This window comes from Bactrocera oleae, chromosome 5 (assembly GCF_042242935.1).
Source record: "Bactrocera oleae isolate idBacOlea1 chromosome 5, idBacOlea1, whole genome shotgun sequence".
Lineage (NCBI taxonomy): Eukaryota > Metazoa > Arthropoda > Insecta > Diptera > Tephritidae > Bactrocera > Bactrocera oleae.
Window position 1 is genome coordinate 41,796,005 of NC_091539.1, and position 25,472 is coordinate 41,821,476.

Sequence of the window (25,472 nt, forward strand, 5' to 3'; positions counted from 1 at the left end):
AACAACAAAAATATAGCCGTTCATTGTCGGCAACAATATGCAATGGTATACTTAATCATACTTGACCACACAAATAAACAATTAAGTGAGACAAATGTTACGAGATGATACTTAAGCAGAAATTCGCAACATTAATTTACGTAAGAAATGCACACATACCTAGGTGCTTAGACTCATGAGTATGTAGCTATTATAAAGGTGTGCAAGTGAAGTTGTATAATAAAATACCCAGTAAGAAAAGTGGCATTTTCGGCATTAATGGTATTTGAGCGATACTATACAATATTTTATTATATCATGTAGTTCATTAATTTTATTATAAACAAAACTATAAATAGGTGGCAGCTTTTTTCATAAATGTATTTGAATATATTTATTTTAATTCGTTTTAAACGCCTTTTATTTGTTACCAATGTTACAATAATTAACTTTTATTATTAAATTAAAACCTTTTGAATAAGTGGCAACACCCCCAAAATATTTTCAAGCATAAACTGTCTTAAAAATTTTCACATTTATACTTACATATATTATACTAATTTCACGATTTTATCACAATTCTAACCTTAAAATTAAAAATATGTGGCAACTTTCTAAAAAACAATTAAGACCTCAAAAATTACAGAAATTTTTATTTCCTTATTATTATTATTTATTTTACAAAGTATTTTATATGTTTGAGTGAGATAATGAGTCAATAAAATTTCAACCAGGTGGTAACATCCGTGATAAATAATTGTAGGTATATATAATATATTTTTTTTTACTTCAATCCTTCTGAAATTAAAACCCATATAACAATACTTTTCATATCTTGAATTTATCGAATTGAAACTGTTTAAATAAACGGCAACCCTGAGCAAAAATATTTTCGAATATTTTAATTCATCAAAACTTTTTAAATTGATCGTATTATTTAATTAGTTCCTTTATTTTTTTCATATTTTTGAAGCAAAATTTTCAAACAAGTGGCAGCCTTCCTCAAATAATTTTCAATTGTTATCAACCTGTTTTGTTAGTTAAAATTAAAAAAAAATGGCAACTCATTTTTGGTTGACCAGGTCTTAATGTTACGTTTATACGTTACGTTTATCATATTCATTGAAATGTTCAATCAGGTGGCAACACTGTCTAAAATTATTTTCAACTTTTAGCTGTTTCAGCTTCTTTTCAGCTGGATGCTCATATTGTAAAAACTACGTAACAATTTTATTGAGAAAAAATTATCAAACAACTGGCAGATATACTCATAAGATTTTCATTTGATAAATTTCTTAAATCTCTTCAGTGTGGTTTTAGCAACTAACTTTTATGCTTAACATTTTTTTAAATAGTTGGCAGCTCTTCTAAAATATAATAATGTTAAAATTTTTATATTTGGAGTTTTATTTTAATATTTAGAGTTTTAAATGAAAATAAATTTTAAACAAGTGGCAACTTTTTTCAAAAATAGTTTTAACTGTGACTTTTTTCAGCTTCATGAGTTTTCAACTACTTATATTCTAATAACTTGTTATAATTTTTGTTGGGAAAAAATATTCAAACAAGTGGCAACCTGTTAATATTTTAGTTCAAAAATGCGCTAGGCTGAAAGTAACAATTGAAGTCGGTTCAGACTGTAACTGTATACCACAAGCGTCGCGGGGTTTTTATGTGAAAAATTTGTTTTATTGGCCTCCTGCCTCGTATGCGATGTGTGCCTTCCATATCAAAACAAAAACCAAGGTTTGACGTTTCCTATTGGGTTTCCACATGTGTCCCATTTTATAAGTACATTTGAATGTTTTGATTAAGCTGGCAAATAGTTGGAAAGTATAAAATCATTGTGTAAAGTCGTATTGAACGACGAAAAAACGGTACAATGGGAGCATGCGTGAAAGACATTGTATGATTAAATTCTTGTGAATATATTACATATGTTTCAATACAATTATAAAAGCATATTTACATAATTGGCACTGTGTCGCATTGTAGCCACAAGATAATTGCTAGAAATACATGGTATATAAGTACGTGTGTATTTGGGTAAGGAAAATTATTTGATTCAACAATTATATGCTGTTTTATCATCTGAAGAAGTTGAGTAAGCTGGGAGAGATATCGAAGAAAGGAGGACAAATTAGTTTGAGCAAAGACGACAAATGTAAAGCATTATTATCATTTAATATTGCAGTTTTCGTAAGTGAATAACGACAATGAGAAGTAAATCATTGTAAATTGCACTTACAAAAAATAATTTTACTTTGCAATAGACTATATAATATTAAATAGAAATATGCATAACAATGCCTAAAATTATTTTTGTTGATAAGAACTTAGAATCTACTCTTTTCGTTCCAATTGTATCGTGGTATCCTTTTCCTACATATTTAAAAACAAATAGTGTCGTCTAAACTTGTTTCTTTGTAGTATTATTGAAAAGGCTTGCGCCATCTGTCTGCATTATGTATGTGACATTGCCTCAGTGAGAAAAATATGTAAGTAAATATAAAAGTCAAATGTATATCCTTAAAGAAATCCATTGAAATATGGCATCATTCGAAAATAAGATATATACAATATTTTTGAATATTAGCTCGAAAGTGGGCAATTGATTAGATACAGCCTATCGATATACAAACATTTCCATAAGGCTTAGTACTACTCAAGACTTCCAGAGCAACAATTATAGTAAAATTTAGTTAAATGAACTATTTTATGAAAATTTTGTACAATGCCTCGCAACCTTTAGTTGCTCAATTAATGTATATATAAGCAGATACAACTCACTTTAATAGGTGAATTTTCTCATTAGGATAGGTTGGGTAAACAGGCTGTTTTTTCGTAGGGTTACGAGTTATCCTACTTGGACAGCCACATCTCCTAGGTATGGGTCAAAAAGACCATAGCGTATCAACAAAGCGCCTAGAGCCTGTCACACACTTTTTGAAGCAGCTAATCTCAATTCCCGCCACTTCACCGGGTTCGTAGAAAGTATATCAACCTAGATGCTTCAAACTAAGTCTGGCGAAAGCTGGACAATGGAAGAGAAAGTGTCTAGATGTTTCCACCTCACTTTCCTCATTGCAACTTTGGCATGCTGCGTCCTTCAAAATCTTTATACTCGCCGTGGGAGCGCCAATGGACAGTGTTAGGACACCTATCACTGCGGCGATGTGAACCTTGCTAAGAGCTAGCAATTCAATGGTTATTTTACATTTCACTCTAGTACAGAAGGCTTTTGCAAACCCTACAAGTGCTGGTTACTGACCAAAGCTTGCTGAGCTCGAGCGAGGCCCATAAATCCAGCGATCGGAGTGGGTGCATAGCTTTACATAGAGGAATTACATCTGCTGCTACCTTTATGGCTATCACTTCTGCTTGAAAGACCCTGCAGTGGTTTGGCAGTCGAAAATTATATCATTAATTTTCACATTAATTATTTATAGTTAGCAAAAAAAATAAGCTCAATCGGTAATTTTCAGAGCTGCTTAACCATTATTGGTCCCAAATACAACTAATAATGCTAATAATAACTCAAGGTTGAGCGTAAGACCCGCGGTGCTACATAAAGAGCACTGATTGATGATGTACAGATCCTTATAATTTGTATTGTTCGAAGATTGTAGCGTTGTCCATGTCAAATTTCTTAAAGTGGTTAAAGGAGCCAAACTTGTTTATCCTTTCAATTTTATTAAATTCAAATTTTTAAAAGGTGGCAACCCTGCTAGTTTATATCTTGAAAATCAATACTGAAACTACATTAATTTGATAGTCCACTGTATTATATTTCATTTATCCTTAAAATTTTCAAACAGTTGGCAACTTTACTCTAATATATGTTTCAGCTATTGAAAGTTTTTTAATTGAGTTTTTTTATTTCCAATAATTTGTTATTAATTTTACTAAACTTAAATTCTCAAATAGGTGGCAACTCTGATAGTTGATATGTTAATAATCACACCTTAAAATAGATAACTTTGCTTTAATTGTCATTTAGCCTTTCAATTTTATTAAATCAAAATTTTCAAACAGCTGGCAACTTCATTCAAAAATATTTTTAATAATATTTTTTTTTGCAAAAACTCGCTATGCATTTTATTAAACAGAAATTCTGAAATCGGTGGCAACCTTATCACTTTATTTTTTAAACAATTCGAATGTTATTTCCGAGTGAAGGACATACATACACATAATAAGTGCAAAATATAATTCACAACCAATAATAATATAAGTTTTAAAGCAGAATTTTTATTCTATTTTGACATTAAGCAAGAAAAAAAAATGAAGTTTTCTACATAGTAACTGTAAATTGAATAATAAGTGCACAAACCACAAGCAAATCAAGTTCACAAATAATGCCGGCTGTCATTTAATTTATGCCTGCCATTGTAAAACAATTGCACTTTTGCGAATGTATTGTCAGCACGCTACCGTTATGTGTTTGCCATTGCCCTACGCTGACATGTAGTTGTCATTGTTTCGTCTCGCCTTGTCTGCGGGCAACAAATTATCATCAACAATGTCGTCACCAGCTCCTCAATGTCATTATGCACATCCGTCCGTCTGTCCACTTGTCATTGTCAACGCAGACGCGTTGCGCGCTTTAAGGCTAACAACCCAGTCGAACAGGCACACACACACCTCCACACATACATCTATATATAATACATCTATACAAACACACAACAACATCTCGCTGTTGGAATGCCCGTTTTGTTTATAATTTAGTTGCAGACAAGTGGCAGCGGTACACACACTCACACACACACACAAGTGAGCACATATGGCTGAAAGAAACAATGCCTTGCCACATGCGCAAACAAAAGCCAAGCAATTACAGACACATTTGATAATGTTTAGTGAAGTTCAAATGCTGCTACACACACACATAAGCACACACGCACACATAAATATGTATTATCTATATATGTGTTGTGTGTGCGTTGCTGATTTGCATAACTGCAGTCTTCGTCAGTGCAAGCTCTTCAGAGAGCGTTGACTTGCTGCACGAATTGCCGGCAGCGCTTTTGGGACTTCAAAAGAACTCTAGTAGTTCGTATTGCAACAACAACAACATCAACAACAATAATGAATGGTATAAGTTATAACCATGACAATGACATCGTCGAGGAGGAGAATTTAATTTAATGTGAATACAATTAATTGAGAGCCCTCAGCGCAGCTCTGAGTGGACTTGGCAAAGCACACAAGTTTTCACTATTTCAATTTTAGTCGGTCCACATGGAATACATAGGGATTCATTGTTTCATTTCGACTTGAATGCCTCTCTAGTTGAACTGTGCCACTGTGTGTGCGTGTGTGTTACTGTATTGGCAAAGTGATGTGGACAGTTGCTAACTTTCAGTGCTTTGAGTGAATTCGCAGCGGAGTAACGAAGTGACACTTAATTTGCTCGTTGGTCATGGACTTCTTGTACTTTTGCATGATTAAATGAGCTGGAGATTGTTGAAAGCTCTACAGTAATCAAGTTTGCGTATATAACAATTTCAATATACAACCATAGAGATTTATTTTCATAACGTTTAATAAAAATTCAACTTAAACAAGAACTATTAAAACAACAGCAATAATAATGCCAAGCAAATACGATCATGCAGTGATAGACATAAAATTGAAAAAAAATTAAAATGTTTATATGTTGACGAAGTGAATAAGCTTTGAATTGATGAGAGAAATTTTTATGCGCAAAAGTAAGGTCATTTAACTGCAACGAAATTGTGTTGCGCAACGAAATTCCGTCACTTACGCAGCATACAGAACGCTGTCATAATAAAGACAAAACCAATTTAATATGTATATTTTATATTGAGGAAATTGTTAAGCTGTAAACCACAAATTATTTAAGACAAAAAAAGTTATCGGGCTGCCACCTATTTCAAAATTGAAACAAAAATCATGCCAATAAAAACATTATTACAATAACGAAAAAAGAAAGAACGAAAAAAGAAAGAAGGAAGAATGTAATTGAAAATATGACAGGTTGTACCTATTTAAAAAAATTGTAATTATTGAAATTTTTGAAATCAAACAAATTTAATGACGTGAACATCAAACTAAAAATATTAAAGCTGACTTCAGTTGAAAATATTATTAAGATACGGTTACCTACCTACCTACCTACTAGGCGAGTATCAAAGCCCATTTACATTTACATTTGAAACTAGGTTGTGAAATGTTGCCATTGTCTAAATTTTTTATTTAAATAAATTTATAAAGTACATATATTAAATAGTTCAGTATGAGCTCTTAAGGGGTTTGAGCTGGCTATATGCCTAAATATTTCATTCCAAAATGTTGATGAGGTTGTCTAATTACTACTTTGGGAGTGTTAAAAAGAAGAGTTTTTGAACATGTTTAGTTGAAAAACACTTTTTGAGAAAGCTTTAAATATTAGTAAAATGAAGAAGTTAAAAGAAGTAATTGTAGGAGGCTCCAGTCGAAAATAATTTTAGAGTGTTACCATCAATTAAACATTTTTACTTTCAAAAACTGATAAGATTAACTAAATTTAGTGCAACAAAATCATTTCATTGTGGGTATCAAATAAAATTTTTTGTCACTTATAATATATTTAAACACCATATACATATAGGGAACAAACCCAAATTACATATAAAAGTGAATAAGATCTAGGAGAAAGTATTGAACGAATTAAAAAATGTTTAAATGATGGTTATAAGTTTTTGTGCTAAGTTTGTTTCGATAATGATAATAACCTGAAAATTATAATGTGGCTGGTAAAACTCTAATATGTCTTTTATAGAAAATATGTTATTCACCTTAAGTCGCTTTGAACAATAAGGTTATGCGCGAAACATTTTCGTCTGATCATGTTTCGAGATTGCGGAAATATTCCGATTTAACATATCTCCTCAGAGTGGTGATGTTTATCGTGTACTAAGTTACACCAATATATCTGGAATATGTTTCCGATGTTTTTGAATAAACAGTTTCATGGACTTGCCAGCTGTTGCATTCCTTCCATTAATGAAAGTAACATTTTTACTTTTTTTATTCACGTTTCATCAAATTATGTAATTTTTTATGTGAATTATCTCTGGTTTGGTTTTGAAAGCTCAGCCTTTTATACCCTGAACAGAGTACCATATATTAAGTTTGCAGCACACAGAAAGAAATGTCGATACACCTATACTCATATAGTGAGATTTTGCTTACGTTCTTTTTACTCTTAAGTGTTGCTTATTTGTCGATACTGCCATTATCGGGTAACTATAGCATATATCTGTCATACAAACTAAACGATCAAAATCACTTCCTTGTTTGGAAAACTTTTTTATTTGTCGAAATAGCTTCACGAAATTTGGCATTGATTATTATCTCAGACAACGCTACAATCCTCAAAAAAAAAATGTAGGTCGGCTTATAGCAGCTGAACAATCGTATTCAAGTTTTTTTATGAAATACTTTACTATTTGTCGAAATATCTTCACCAAATTAGGTATGCATTAATATCAAAAACAACGGTATAATTAGAACAAATTGTTTAGATCGAGCCACTATAGCATATAACTGCCATACAAACTGAACGATCAATATCAAATTCTTTTAAGGAGACTTTTGTATTTGTGAAGATAATTATAGCTTCGGTGCAGCCAAAGTTTTCGTTTTTGCAAAGCACCGTGTGTTAAACAAGCAGATAAACTTTAACCACTTCAGGGAAAAGTATTCTGAACATATACAAAGTCAAAAACAAGCCACTACTTCAATGTCATAAAAATTTGTATACACCTGCCTGTTATTGAAAGTAAAAATATTTTATAAAGATCGGAAAAACAATTATTTTTAATTTTTCCTGTTATAAATTACATTTTGATAGGAAATTAATGAATAAAACCATTAAGCAATTAGTAAGGTATACAAAAAAAAAAAATATATATATATAATATAATGGCCATATATGTATCTACATATATAAATATGTGCTGGAAATGTAATTTTTGTGCTTTTATTGCATATATATTTACCTTTTATACTTATATATAATGTACAGTTAATGTACAAAAAACTATGGTAATAAAATTGAGTTTGATTGGTTTTGTAGCTGCAATAATTTATTTTATATATTTTTTCCGATATTTGGTTTCGATTTCACCACTTTCACCGCAAGCTCTACAAATTCTCCCAAAGGCTATTAACATTGTTGCTTCAAAGTACAAAGAAAGTAATTTGTTTTCAACTCAATAGAGATTTGTGTGATTTCTATCATTTATTACCACAAATGAGTATATGCCTCACGCACATTAGCGTACACACATGCATACACACACACGCATATACATATATACCATTTTATTGAGTGCCCAGTTAATAGCTGCATATCTGTTATTTTAAGCAATATGAATGCAATGAAAATATTTTCATATCGCTGGTGTTTAAAGTACGCCACTACACTTCAAGTGAATTGTATAAATATTTTTATTAATTTGCTTAATGTACTTAAAAATATTGAAATAATTAAAAGCCCTGTGTGCCAATGCATGAAATATGCGCAACACCACCGAAGGCGATACTTACAATTTAATTCATTTACATTTTTTTCCCTATTCCGGCAGCTTGATGTGCTCATTACACACACACATGCATACAAGCGTCCCTTGGCAAATATTACGTATACGCCATGTATATCGAATTGACTGCAATTAAAATATTAAATGTTCACATAACTTCAGCACTAATTAGTAGACAGTTTTTGACGTGCCACCATCAACCCCCACCAGCTGCTGTCACTCAATCAATGCAAGCACACACTCTCATATATCAGCAATTTAAATTTTTTTACTCTCACGTTGTACTCAAAGTTCCCCCGGCGGCAATCAATTGTGTTGCTCCTCCCTTTGCGCTTATTAACTACTTGTTCATTATCATACGTTTCATTACTTTATAATTAAAACATTTTAAAATTATTGCATTTTTTCCAATTCGCCAAGCACAACTCGAAATAAGTATTCATTACATGCAACTATTTCATTAAGCAGCAACAACAAAAAAAGCACTTTGTAATTGTAAATATTGCATAAATAAGTTGTTCTGTGGACGAGTTCATGCATTAATCACGAAAATGTTATAATTATTCTCGCAGATTGGCTATGTGTGACACACTAATTATCTGCGCAATCGTAAGGGTAGATGAAATAATTTAACTACTGACTTTGTTTCGCATTCATCTTTGTCAAGATGGTGGTTGGCCTAAATTGCGAATAAATTTTGTAGGAAAATAAATTTTGATAGTCTGGTCGTATTAGACCAGAATATGAAAGTAAAGGTACATGAATTAAAAACAAGCACATTTCAGAAATTTCATATATGGCTCTAAGGAAAAAAAGTATTGATCCATTTTCTACAGTTAATTTAGGGTTCTACAGTATTTGCTTGAAGTAATTTTATAATGAAACTTAGCGCTTCACTGAAAATCGGAATAAGCCCATTTTTGACCTTTGACTTCGGTTCGATTTTAGTACACATTCAAACACGTTGTGGAGTTTTAGCACGATACTTTTAATCATGTTTGGAACATGGTCACTCACATTGAGCTTGTTGTAAATTTATGTATCTTTGAGCGTGTAAATTTATTGAACCATGAAAAAGATAGATAGAAAGTAGTTTCAGATCCATCACACTTCAGGTCAAGCATATTCCAAGAAAAGTATTTATATTCAAAACTAAGCCATACATCATCCATAAGGTAGCCAAACAAAAAGTATATTGCATACATACATTTTATTTAAAAATACTTCTGATATTTGTCTATACTACATATGTATTAAAAGGGATAGTAGTAATACATTATAGTATTCCTCTCATGTGGAATGGCTTTCTCATTTCCTATGATCAGCACTAGCTTGTCGGGCATAATACAAATTATACTTGCTCCAGTTACCATATAATAAAATATAAAATATCTAGCATCATAATAGCTAGATATTTTAATAGAACTTGGAAAGCATGCCAATTTCGGTTCCCATGAAAACTTATTATTACCAATTCCTTTGATGAACATATAATACAAGTATACACGTAGTCTAGAACTTACTAGTTTTGTTACAAGACTCAAATAAACACACAGAACCACCGAGTAGAGTAATTCAACAAGTATTGAAGTTTTCAAATGATATCCGTGATTTGACCTTCTAATAAGTTTAATCTACATATCTAAAACTAAATTAAAGTTATATGGGCTAAATACACAGCCAGTAAAAATCACGCTCATCTACCATCTGAGGGTGTTGTCCACATCTACATAAAGTTGGATAACTCTCTTAACAGTTATGCCAGAGGGACATAATTTGGTGATGACAATTTATATTCCACACGGTTCAGTTTCGAAGACTGCTACTGGCTTCCACCTTCCTCCTCTAAAAAACTAGAACTATTTGAAAATGCTTCACTATTGAAAAATAGAAGATCACACATAGACGGCTATATACAGTGCTATGTGAAGACAGATAAAAAACTGCACTAGTTGGATATTAGCTCACGACAAAGCATATTTAACCCAACACAAATCTGTTAAGGTGTTTTCAACTGGATGTCTAAGAGTACGTGATCCGCGGAGTTTTATCCTTGATCTGCAAAGGCTCTCACTTTTGCAATGCAGCTCTTGCTACACTAACCAGTATTAAAACATAAAAAGCCATCGGAGCTCCCACTTGTACTTATGCTGCAACTAGTGAGACTATGGTAACCCATTAATTGAATTGGAATAAAACCAAAGTGTGCTAAGATTACAGAGTACTCAGCATCTCTGAGTCTGAGAACAAAGTTCGTATTCCCTAGTGAATAAAACCAGTACAGTCTTGCTAGGATTCATAACGAGGCCACTTTATATGTTATAACTAACTCCTTAATGTAAGAAGCCTGTCTGACAAGTCTGTTTCGGACTAACTTCCATCGCTCACACTGCGCAAAGCCTTATATATTGAGAAATGTAAATAGCTGAAATTATTCCACGAATAACAAACAAATTGTCATCAATTTATCCGGCACCCTTGAGCATAAAACGCTCGAATTCATGCACAGCAGCACACATTCTGTAAATTAATAGACCTGCAAATAATCGTTATTACACCCATTTATATATTATATACGAGTATGTAGTTATCGCCTTGTTTCACACTTGGCAAACATACTCACACATATGTAAGTAAGGATGGCGAAGAGCGTTGCCACAAGGCGTCGAATGGTCAGTTTACGGTTTACAAAAGACGGTGTTGTGTATATATGTGAGCCTCTAATGGCAGTACTCTAATGAACTACGATTGGAACAATAGACTCGTGTGTCTACGACGGCCTAACGATGCTGCCAGATAGCAACCGTAATGAGCGCAAATATGTAGCGTGTGTGTAGCAAACATACACATATGTGATGCATATATTCAAGTATGCATATATATGCAAATAACGGTGCATATAATTCACATATCCGCATGCATTTCCCTTTGGGCATCTTGGAGGTGCATACATCGCGTGGCTGCCGCAACCACAGGCAGTAATTTGCCAAATTAACATTAATCAAGTGGATGATAAACAAAACATGAATGCGTTGGTCGCTGTGTGGTGGTGTACAGTTGTGTTTGGGTGAGCACATATATAATTTATGAGCAGTGAATGTGCGCCTACAAGTATACTGAGATATGCTTAAATGATTGTTTATAATTTTTTCAGCGTCAAATATATTCTTTACACATAACTATGATTCATAACTGTTTAACAGAATCAAATGTTAGTAAATCTATAGTTGTTGACGCTGTAGTCATTGTTATAACAAAATAACTTTATATTTACATTCAAAAGTAGGTAGGCCATGTTAAATATGAACAAATTTCATATATAGCAACAACAAAAATTATATTACGGCATTTTTTGAATATACGAAAATATTGAAATCTTATGCATGTAAAATATTTTTTATTCAAACTTTATTATTTTTGTTACTGAAAATGCAAAGAAGAAAGCCAGTCTAGAAAAAATGCAAAATTAGTTTAATTCCATCTACTCGTATTTTCCAATCGTCATTCCGCCCAATTGTAATATAAATATTTATGTATATTATATTTCGGTGGAATCGTTTAAAATATCAACGCCTTGATTTCTTGCATCTTAAAGAAATTTCTTTTTGGCGGAATACAACAATTCGAATAAGCATTAGTAGTTTGATAACGTCTAAAAAGGCTTTAAGGTGAGGTTTCAAGGAACTTATCAGAGCTTTGATTCATGTCATGTGCTATGTACATACGTCCATGACATTCAAGAGAAGTTTGAAATTTTTTTGTGGAAATGCTTCAGTTCAAAAGACTTCCTTCAAATCTTACTATCAAATTTACAAAATATCTTCAAAACAGTTTGTAAGAATTTCATTCACCTAAACTGTGTCGCAGTTAAATTATCATGTGTTGTTAATTAACTAGAGGTCGTTGATTTTATATATTATACATCTGTTCAATACCGAGCAATTCTTATTTACGAGTTCTAACTTTCGATAGAAATCTTCGCACTAACGTATTTATATACCGCTTATCTCGTATAAGATATGTTGAGCTATCATTTGAGAATTTGATAGTAGCAGTCATCGATTTGCAAATCCTATATTGACAAATCGAACAAACCATTGGTATAAATCAAATAAACTGGCATAAATAAAATGTACTATAATAATGAAATAGAAATGAAACGAGAAGCTACTATTCTATCTGACTTACACCGCTTAAACCGTTCTGTAAAGACATAATTTAGTAAGCGTTTATAGAAAATTAATTAAGGTAAACTTTTTCTTAAAGTATATATCTTCGTACCTTAGCCTATATAATTATGCCTTGAACAGGGTATATTAAGTTTGCCACAAAGTTTGTAATACCTATAAGGAAACATCGGAGACCCTATAAGAAATATATATGCATAAGATATCAGACCACTATAGCATATAGCTGTTATATACACTGAACGCTCAAATCAAATTCTTGAGTAGACTTTTCATTTGACGAGATATTTTTCCGTCTAATACTATGTTCGCACCGACACAAAATTCGTGTTTTCATAGATGAAAGAGGTTTTCACGCGAAAACTTGTGTTTTCATCCATACAAAATCTGTCAAACGAAAACACAGTTTTCGCTGAAAACCCCTTGAAAACTTACATTCCACTCATTATAATCGGTGCCTGCTCTAGTTTAACTGATATTTTTAGAAGACATATTTTGCCAGTCCTAAATGCCAGTTGACAATTTGTTTACATTCCATAATTGGCCTAAACGTACCCTACAAGAAACTGCTGGGGTTCACAAATACACTTACATCGGATATGTCAGTACTGTTAATTTACATTTGCATTGTAAATTCAGAACTATCCACTGATTGGAGAAAGACGTACGCAGAGCTATTGAGAGGAGGAGATGGCATCAAGTGAAAATTTATTTTTATATTTTATTATATTTTTTGTTGCATTCCTTTTTATATTTAAGTATATTATTATAACTAATTTTGCTTAAAAGTTTAAAATTTATTAAAGAAATAAAAATTATATTATCTACTGCGCAAAAGAATATTTCACTTCTTTCAGTCATAACTGACAATTTCCAGCTAAGACGGATTTATGGTCAGCAATAACTCAGAAAAAACAAAACAAACAAGCAAAAAGAAAACAAAGATCTTAAGAAAATTATAGAAACTTTGTTCTGCGCGCTGACAAAATTTTTTCAGCTGTGACTGTCATATGGGTAATATGACAGTCAGATGACCGTCACTGTTCTTGTAGGGTACAAATAGATGTGTGAACTGTCAATGAAAACTCATCGAAAATACACAATGTCGGTCAGAACGACTTTGGTTCCACAATCCACAAATTGTGCTTTCAAGAGGATTTCAATTCGGTGCGAACATAGTATAAGTTTTTTATACATCATACTTACTTAAGTAATTAATTCTATTAGCTGAAGTTGTTTACATTAGTACTGACAGATTTTTGCGCAAACATAAATGCAAATGGATCTATATCAGAATCAGAGGGGAGAGAGGTACTTACCTGCTCAAGAACTATTGGTTGAAGGTACGGTCTTAATAATGGACCTCATTGTTTTTAATGCTTTTAAGAGTGCAAAAAGTATATTTTTTGAACAAATATATTATGCCCAAAAAACATTTTCAATATTTTATAAAACAAATTTATTATTTTATGTACTTCGTGTGGCGCTTAGTTTTATTTACTTTTCCACTTCCATCGATTTGCATAAATTGTAATTAATTTGCGAAATGTAAACAGCAAGTAATCAGCTTAAGTACTGGCAAATGCCTGTGTAAATATAAACTGCGAGAAAAAGTGCCACGCAGGTGAAGAGCAGAATACGTAAAATAAATAACGGCAAATCTATACAAAAACACAAAAACATCTACAAAACTAACTACGAAGAAGAGTGGACAATCGCACAGAGAACGTCCTGAATAAGTGAAAAAAAATTAAATAATTTATTTTTCCTTGTTTTCTTTCATTTCATTGTTGCATGCATTTAATTCTCTCAAATACCACCTCTTGTTGTGTAATGCCGGCACTGCTGTCTTTTAATGAAGATGCGCTAGTTTACACCATTTTAGCAGCATTTCAAGCGCCACCACCAAGAAAAAACGGAGGTGAAACGCAGGGCGGAATAGCAATAAGTAGCGGAACGAAAATAATTCAACGCCAGTCACACACACACATCTACAAATCTACACTTTTCGAAAAGCTACCAACTTTTACAAACGCAGCGTTGTGTTTTTTGCACACCACACCAATTGCTGTTGCCCGCCAACTTTTACAATTTCATGAAATTTGCATACCACCTCTTTTGAGTAATCACTAACACTAAAAACAAGCGTTTGCGCCGGCAAAGCGCTATCATTAAAAATGTGAGTGCTGATACCGGCATTACATTGTCTCGGCCCCCGAAATTCACGGAACGGACCCGCAAACTTATGCAGTTCGTGACTATGCATTTCGTGAAATATTCCTTTTAATTTTTTTGCTTTCTCCTTTTTTGCACGCATTACTTTCCACCAACTTTCCGTACCAAAATAGAAATATTTAAATCTTGCTTATTTTCCTCGCTGCTTTACTCCCTCCTTCGCTATAGCGCTGTACCTATTAATCAGTTTTGTGTTTTCTCCCATTCACTTCTCTCATTCACCTCATTTTACTTAGCACCACCACAAACAAGTGGTTTTTCCTCCCGCCCTCCTCCTGAAAATGCTAGAAATTCACTCTACGCCTGAAACTATGCTACGCTGCGTTCGAAACTGCGCGCATTAAATGTTTTTGATTCGCTACACACGAAAGGCTGAAGTAATTTAAGGAGTGCCGACACCAATTCTCATGATTATTATTGTTTTTTTAAGTTATGCAGTTATTACTGATAAAGTGATTAAATTTCAGATAATTTGTGGCTAACGGTGGTTGAAAAAAGTGGAAAGTTAACTTTGAATGCAGTGAATCAATAGTGAATGGAGAAAAATGCATTCGAAAAAATTATTTAATATGGAGTAAGTCTTCAAAGCAAAAGTAAATTGGAGGAAAAACTGTTATTTAGGTTGAAAACTTTTACTTTTTCTATTAATAATTGAGATTTATTTATTTTCACTTTTTAATTTCACTTTGTTGATGATTTGTAAAATTCTGCGCATTTCTTTCGACGATTTCGATGTTAAGTACTGGTATAAGTTAGCGGAGTTCAAAGCAAATGGACTCACAGTTTTCCATAACATATTCCAACAGAGCTATGAGTGGAAGTTCAGGTAACTCATTATATTGTTATATTACAATAGATTTTTATAAATGTTTTGAAACTTAAATTATTTTCAAATAACAAATAACAAAACGAACAAATAGGTGGGTAGGTATGAGTGCTGCCACTTTGGGCACAATTAGCGTTGGATGCACCATTTTGGTGCACTACTGTAGGACCTTTATAATCTTGCTATCTCGTTCCATCGTTCGTGCCCATGGGTTACAAGTATTGTGTGTCTGGTTTGTGTTAGAGCTGGGTAGTCACAGAGAAAGTGGAAAACAGTTTCCTTATTCCCTTCAAGCTTGCACCAGCGGCAAATATTGTTTTAGGGCAAACCCATTTTTATTGCACTTTCTTCAAAAGGCCACTTCCTCGTTATAGTATCTATAAGTCTCTAAATACTTTTCCTGGACCTATGTAATAAGTCCTTAGTTATAGTTGTATCATACTTGGGCCATATCTGCTTCGTTATCTGGAAGTTATATATTGTTCCTGTGGTCAGGAACTCAAATTAAAGATAAGTCGATTTAGCCTGCCAGTGAGCTTAAAACCTTCCTGCAATTATTGACTACGCTGGAAGTAGAAAATGGTATCGACACGGACAGCAATGCCGTCTGGCTATCGGCATATATGGTTGCGTTCTGTATCCGCTCGTTGTTACTCAATAGGACACCATAGGCCTTCTCTATACCTAATACTTCTGCTTGAAAAATGTTGGTTGAATTCGCTAATCTAAAAGAGAGAGAGAGAGAGAGATTTCGCGATCACTGAAGTATACGCCCGCTCCTACTTCACAGTTTATTAGGACCTGTCGGTGTAGATAGAGGTTGATAGGGTATCCTCTCCTGAAAGTGGCTATAAACAACTAGTGTAAATGTTAATTGGATGGCATCAATAAAGGGTGATATAATATCAAGGAGCTATTTCTAGTCTTTTCTGTTGATCCCAGCTATTCAATCTGACTTTTGCTGGCAAATACAAGACAGCGAGCACAAAAATAGTGAAGCGGTGATGGTTGAAATTATAAAATAGCTATTGAGGCCCTTTTAGAAGAAACTTAGAACAGATATGCATTATATGTTTCGCTTTTCGAATATGTATATAACCATACTATATGGAACTTCAAGAGCTTTGTACCCACATCAACTACGATACATTTCTGGCATCCTTTGAGAATATTTGAAATACTTTTTTAAAATAGAAAATTTAACGCGCTCAAATGGATATATAGTAATAGAAAACCGGACCATGCGTTGCTGTGGCTTTGGTATAGATTAAATACCCTAATAATAAACTATTCAATTCAGTGAAAATATTATTTACCAATAAAAACGAAAACGTTATTGCCGGTATAAGAATTCTAGGGATTGAACTTGATATCTAAACTAGAAATGATTGATAGAAATATTTGCCTATGAAGAAAAAAGAACAAATTTTCAAAATCTAAGCCGAAAATTTATATTTTTTAGTTTTGTTACATAATTATAGAATTTTAAACCAATAGATTCTGACGGTGTCATTGAAATATGCAACAAAGTCAAAATGGTTGTTAAAAAATATATTTTTAGTGTCGGAAATCACCGCACAATAGTGACACAGACACCGAAACGTTCATTGTACAAATCTTGCATTTTTCTGGCAAAGTAGCTGGAGTGCTTTGCGACGCAACTATCAATAGGAATTTCTATTGTGACCGTATATTATGTAATATACAAAACCGAAATTTTAACAAAGTGCAATCTACTTTAACTAGTGGAAAGATTACCTTACACCGTCATCTGTTATAATCTTACAGATAATTATATCTCTTTGTCATATAATAACCAATAATTTCCAATAAAAAAATTCCCTAACATACATTGAGATATAACCCATGCTATCTTTTAAGTTTAAGCAATCTGCACACACTTTATGAAAATCGGTTTAGTAATTAAGGTGTTTATCCCGAACAAACAACGATATTATATACATATATATGTATATCTATATATCAGCAATATTTTCACTCTTTAGCAGAGTAGAAAAGCAGAAGAGTCAGAAACTTTTTAGGTTTATACCTACCTTACATATTTTGAAAGCATTTTTAGATTGCTGATATAGAATAAATTAAGTTAGGCTCAATATTTTGTTGAACAAAAAATAGGTTTTTAAAAAGCTAAATATATTTTTGTTTATTTTTCGTCATTTTATCACGACAATAGTAATTTCAACGCCACATCTAGCCCGTGTCGAGTCCCAGAATTACAATTTTTATACCAACTTAACTGTGTGTAATGTTTTGAATTTATACAAAAATATAGAAACTTACTTTAACACTGACTGCTCTAAGAGACTTCTAAAGAGTGAAATTGATTAGACCGCCATGCATGATCATTTATTTGTGAAACCATATATCTTATTGTACACATAATCATTTTTAAGATATTTTTGGGTAAACTATAAAAACATCAAGTCTTTGAAAGACAATTTACCAAAATTAAAGTTTTGGCTTTGCTTTGCAATTAACAAATTCAGTACTACCTGCGATCCCCAAAATAGTGTTTTCCCACTTTGAGACGAAGTAAATTACCAAACCAATTTGAAAATCTAAAATAATCATTATACCACCAATACAGAGTATATTAGTTTGCCCGAAGTTTGTAATACTAAGGAATCGTCGGAGACCTTATAAAATATAATATATATATGTACAAATGATCAGCGTGACGAGCTATCTGTCTGTACATACGCGAAGCTGAGGAATTAGAGTTTTTGAGCTATTGATCTGAAATTTTGCACATGTCCTTTTCTCACCACATAACGGCTCTCTTTTCGGAATCACTACTATCGGACCACTATAGCATATAGCCGCTATACAAACTGAACGATCAAAACTAAGTTCTTGTATGATAAACATTTTTATTTGAGAAGATGTCTTAAGTCTTGATAACGCTACAATATTCGTAGTAATTTTCCAAGCCGGACCACCATGGCATAGTGCTGAACGATCCAAATCAAATTGACGAAGTTAACGTTTTTTCTTGCTCTTTATGAAATAAATAAAATTTCTAGAAAAGCTTTAAAAAAGAAAAAAGTATCGTCCTGTTATGTGATGACTCGATTTTTGTGCTCTTTTAGATATTTTCTTGCCGCACTAAACTCTGATCTAAGAAAATTCCGCACCAAATGTTGAACAAGTTTTATAGAGCTTACGGAACAATAGTTATAATGTATATTATTTTTCCCACATTAGGGCTATTAGGGCAACTATGAATAATATGTAGTAATCAAAAGTCAATTCTTGGCGATTCACTTCTTCTTAAATAAATCAACAACCTTGCTCTATATACATAAACGCTCCACCACCCGCACTAAACTTGAGTCACGACCATAGCGCTTGACTATTGCAAATTCTTCCTTTCGCCATTGTAGGGTATTTGCATAAAATTTGAAAATTCAGTTGCAAATGTCGGGCGCACAAAATCACGCGCCTAAATATTCGCTAAAAGCAAAACGAATTAAATTTCCACCTCAATTGGCGTGTTAATGAATTCACCGCGAAAGTGACGACAAAAAGCTCTCATAAACACGCACACACACCCACACAGCATACAAATTCAAATTCGCATGAATAATTGCAATCAGCCAATGTTTTTCTGATTGTTTTTTCGACTTGCCGAATATTCAGTGAACGAACGGCGCAAACGGCGAAACGCTTTCATAAAATCATTAAAATCTATGATGATTTCAGTTGCGCTCTCACTTTCATTTGCAATCAGTTCAAATGTCAATTGACACTTTGTGGGTGTGTGTGTGTGTTTTCGGGTGCATATGTATGAGTGCTTGCATATCCCGTTAAAGGTTGCGAAGTGTTCGGGCGAAGCAATTATTTTCAATTTCAAGTGCACAATTACGTAATTGTTTTCACCCATTCGAGGGTACAGGCTGCCCCTGACTTTCTTTTTTGTTTTTGGTACGAATTCAAAGAGTGCTGTGTGGTTTTGTGTGCTCGCAAGTGACAAGAGTTGTATTCCTATGAATTAATAAACGATTTATTATAGTAGTAGAAGGGAAGCGACTTGATACAATGCCGAAGAAACCTGCATAGTTTGAAGGAGCGAGACAGGCCGAAAATTAGGGTCGCACTAAATAGTGTTTGATAAATAGTTCATTATACAATTTAGCAAGGGAAAAACAAGAAAATTTTATTATGTTTTCATTTGATTATGCATGAGGAATAATAAGAAATAAAATGAAGTTAGCGGTGGTACTAAAGATTTTAGTAAAATTCATCATATTATTAACACCTTGGCAACTATTAACAGCAGTTAAATTGAAAACTTAAACAATTATTTTAAAAGCTAAAATCAATTTAACAAATGATTATAGTTAAGGAAGTTCAGCTATCAAAACTTGTCGCGAGAAAACAGTTCGAGTGTTAAAGGCGACGAAGGTTCCATATCTTAACTTGAAAACTTTTAATCGAGGAAGACATAGGGTTATGGATATTCGTATGATGATGTTGATAAGTTTTCATTTATCGAAAAAATATATAAATTCAGTTTGGTACAGGGGATCAGTTGTGATTTAAGCATTTTCGAAAAATCGAATAAATTTAAGTGACATATCTCAGAAACTGCCAAAGACATATAAGCCAAACTTTTTGCCGGTTTATATGTGAATTGCGGGTTGAACAATTTTCGCGGCACCGCCCACTTACAGAACTCGATATCCTTATACAACAGTTTGAAAATGGACAAAGTTGAATAGCAATTACGCCTACTTCCAATATGACATCATTATAAGTTCCAATTTTTTTTTTATCTTAAACATATAAAGATCAAGTATCTATAAAGATATTCGAAAAAAACTTTCTACCAAAAGTATATTCAGGGTACGGCACCTCTCATCTAAAAATAACGAAATAAAGCCATAATTTTGCAAGGTCCCAGCTTCTAAATATAATAAATTCAATGCCTTTGGCACACTTTAAGCTGAAATAACAAAAATTAAGCAGGCATCTTTTCCTGATTATAATGTGCACTAGTGCAAAAACTGGTTAAAATCGGTTCCAATATAATGTTATCCGTTAGATGTTAGTATACCTAATATAAGAGTTTTAAATCTATCGATTGATTTTACACCGTATTTATCGGTCGATATATAAGGTATCGTTATGAAATTCCGATCGCCTGTCCCTATAATAACAGTGTATCTTTGTGCCTAAAATAGATGAAATCTTAGGTCCATATATCTAATATAAAGATTTTTAAACTTCCGGTTGACTTTATACCAAATATATAGGTCAGTCAGTGAGATTTCTAAATGAAACTTTTAGAGCGCCTTTTTCTCGTAATAATGTGCAGTAATGCCAAAAATCGATAAAATGCGAACAATACTACACCCAGTCCCCAAATACCCAATATAAGGATTTCAAACTTACGGTTGGCTTTATATATCTCAGAAAAATTAAGTGAACGTATAATTCTGAATAATTTAGTGCCAAAAATGTGTGAAATCGGTCGATGAATTAATACAACTCCAATATAGGGAAAACATATTATCAAACTTTTGACACCTAAGGTAAATGCAATCAGTCCAGACTATTATTTTGTCTCAAAATGTCTCTGATAGTTATTGTGAATGTGTCGATTGACTACATACTAGCCGATCACTACATTTGCTATCTCACTTGGGTGAAATGGACCTCATTTAGACGATGAGATATGAACATTGAACTTTTAATATTATTCGTAGGAAGCGAACTCCCTAATATTATATAACCTATGTTCACTGGACAGAGTGTAGCTTCTCAACGGTGAAAGAATTTTACAAATGTGTGAGATTGTTTAAGGAGTCTATTCAATTCAAACAAAAAACAACCAAATCTTTCTTTTTTATAATATTATTATAGATGTACGGGGTAAAGCCAACCGGTCGATCAATATATGATGAAATTAGGTGAAAATGTTTGTTTTTAACCAAAATGTGGTTAGCATCAAGAATGGATTGAAGTGCTACAGAACATTTCCTGGTCCCCATATAAACAATATATTGATTTTCCACCATCTGGTCGACTTTATATTTAATCGATTATATTTTTATCTTAATATGAGCAATAAATATTTCTTTACTAAATTGGTCATTATCATTTTTCAAAAAACCCACAAGTAATATCCTTCCTTTACATAAATTTTGTGTGTTCGTAAATATACCAACACCAGCGCAAATTGCTAACCCCTTTATATTGTGCAATTTATTTTATTATTTAAAAAAACAATGTTGCAAGTCTTTGACTCAAAAGGCATCACTTAAGTTATTGTCCTCCGGCAAATCTACCGACAAACTTAACGAATATAAACAAAGCAAAATGAGAGCACAAATACGCACAAACATACACAAATAAGTAGTTAACATGCACTAATATTTAGGCACATATTTGTTTTGAAAATATCGTAAGCTATTAGCGCTGAGGGCTGCTGTAATTATGAAATCCGGCGAGCAAACAGACAAGCCATTAAAAACAGACGGCGCGCGCAACGACTGTCAAACGCAAAAACAATAATAGCAACAAAAACAAAAATCAAAATAATAACAACAACAACAACGAAAATATAACCTAAAATCATAATAACAACAGAATCATAAGCAAAAACAATAACAACAACAATATGTTAATTAGCACGTTGGCCGATTAATATAATCAAATGCTCAAAACTGTTGCGGCAATACAACAATAATAATAACACACCCGCCGAAAACTAACACAAACACAAGTCAACAATTTGTAATTAATTAATTATAACAGTCGATTGCCGGCGGGTTCAGCGAAAGCGACAGCGTTAAACAAAAAAAAACAAACAATAACAAAAACAAATGAAACATTTAGTTAGTGCGAACAATCGCCAACTTGTGTACACATACACACATCCATTTGTATATTGTATATATTTATTTATGCAACTATATTTGTATCGCTAATAAGTTTTTGTATTAGTTAGAGCTGTTTGCTTGTGTTCAACTAATAAGTTGTAACTTATTTCCGCGGCTCATTTGAGGATAAGAAATTGCCTTAGGATTTACAGGCTGGACATTTTTAGAAGACATCCTGTTAAATAATACCAAAACTTTGATTTAAGAAATAACAGAAAAGGCCTTAATTTAAATGATACCCCTATTGCATCTTTTTATTTCAATATAGTTCATAGTTTAATATTCAACGAATAATTAAGAATTTTGAATCAAATCGTTCAACACAAACAATTGTGCACTATACAGCGTCTGCCAATAGGGATGAGTGATTTGCACAGCTCATAACGACCATGTTTGTTTACGGATTTGTGTTAAATTTTGTCAGTACGGCCAGTAAGGTTCGCCATTTCAACATGTCGCGTTTTGCTTTGGTATAACGCTTGGAAAGTGTACAAGATTATTACGGAAATTCACGTTCTACGAAAAATCCCTCGCAATTGCATCCCTAAAAATTTACCGTTTGCTGCGGATTGTAGAATGGTGGCATAATCGGGCCCTAATTCTTTCGAAATGAAGCAGGTTATGCCAGTAATAGCGAGCGTTTTAACGCGATGTTGATCGACCTTTTTCACAGAAAATTATGAAATCGACGCGGAAGATCTCTATTTGCAACAAGACGGTGTGTCGCCTCATGTTTTACGTCTAACCATGAACACATTGCGTGCAAAGTGTGGTGGCTTGTTAATTTCGACAAATGGCCCAGTCAAATAGCCGCCAGGGTCAAGCCATTTAACGCCTCTAGATTATTTCCTCTAGGGGTATGTTAAATCAAAGGTTTACGACAATCTGGTGGAGATATGCAAACGGAGCCGTGGAAGCTATTTTGCCGTCATTTTGTTCAAATTATAAATGTCATAATATTATCTGCATACGGATATAGCAGAACCCATTTCGACCAAATTTGAGAGGTTTATTTCATTTTAACATCACGCAGTTTTTTGTTGATAGACCCTTTATATGTTGTTATATTGATTGTTTATATGTTGTTATATTATTATTTTATCGAAAATTATTTAACAAGTAATAACTGCCTCGTTAGCTTCATAACACCTCCACAATTTTACCAAAATCCATAAATAATTATTCAAAGCAGACTATATTAAATTTTTGTAGCATATCTTTAGGCGATTGATCGACTGATCACTTAAAAATATATACTTCTTAAGTGTTTATGCATCAATTCAATGGAAAGTAATATAATTTCGATTTATCGTACAGTTGAGCTCTCGACTAGTACAGAGCATATATTATTTATCTCATACCAAGAAAGCCAGTACAGCAATTTAAAGGTTAAAGGTTAAAATTATGTTAAATCTAATAAGACAAAATTTAAATGCTATAAAGCATTTTAGATTAATTTAAGCTGTAAAACCTTTTGAATATAACTCTTTAGCAATTCTCTTTTATATGTTAGTAATAAAATATCCTACCGTTCATTTCACTAGGTCGACTATTCACTTAATCGATAAATTTCAAATCACTTGAACCATTTCAATATGATGAAACTTGCACTCCTAAATATATATAGAAACTGCTAATAATATTAAATAATAATTCGTGGTCAAAAGGGTAATGCAAATTCAGCAATATGACCTAGAGTAATTTTGGTCATATTAATGAATATATTTCGTACATTGACAACTTTTATAGTAAGCAAAAATTTGGCTTGAATATTGCTCAGGCAACTAGTAAAGCAATAAACTACAGACTGACGGGCCAAACATTTGTGCGATATAGCTTAAAAATTCAACCACGTCCCTCCGCTTTCTCTTCCTGACTTCAGATGACCCGTAAATTAATTTTCCTTTCATTGTGTTATCTTTCGCTATTTTAAAAAATTATTTATACCCTGAACAAATTATACTAAGTTTACTACGATATTTGTAATACCTAGAAGGAAACATCGGAGACATTATAATATATAAGGTTGTCAAATATCTCCCTTCCGCTTTTTTGTCTTTTGAATTTCGCGGCTATGTCCAAAGCGCGACAGAACTCGTATCTGGCAACACTATACATAATTTGAAAGGTCTTGACATAACCTACAAAACAACGCTATGCATGATTAGTTTGGATATTGCGTTCAACAGTTATAGACGTGTAAACATGGAGTTCACTAACGCCGAAATTCGCGCTATTTTAAAGTTTTCCTTCGTTAAAGGCAAATCCGCTAGAGAAACGTTCCGTGAGATTAATGGTGTTTTGGGGTGGTACTCTATCACTTCGAACCGCGGAGGAATGGTTTCGACGATTCAGAGCCGGTAAAAACGACACCATGGAGAAGCCAGCCGGCGGAAGACGACAAATACCGATCAAATCATGGAATACATCGAGTTAGACCGGCATATGGCATCTCGTGACATCGCCCAGGAGATGGGAGTTAGTCACCAAACCATTTTGAACCATCTGCAGAAGGCTGGATACAAAAAAAAGTTTGATGTTTGGGTGCCGCATAATTTGACGCAAAAAAACCTTCTGGACCGAATCAACGCCTGCGATATGCTGCTGAAACGGAACAAACTCGTCCCATTCTTGAAGCGGATGGTGACTGGCGACGAAAAATGGATCACATACGACAATATCAAGCGAAAACGGTCGTGGTCGAAGGCCGGTGAATCGTCCCAAACAGTGGCCAAGCCGGGATTGACGGCCAGGAAGGTTTTGCTGTGTGTTTGGTGGGATTGGAAGG

The 25,472-nt window shown here is 33.1% G+C and overlaps 1 long non-coding RNA gene across 1 annotated transcript in view; it reads right to left on the reverse strand.

Annotated features, from left to right (window-relative positions):
- Positions 1–25,472, reverse strand: part of LOC138857566 (uncharacterized) — a 141,915-nt gene that overhangs the window by 111,752 nt on the left and 4,691 nt on the right. The window lies entirely within an intron of this gene.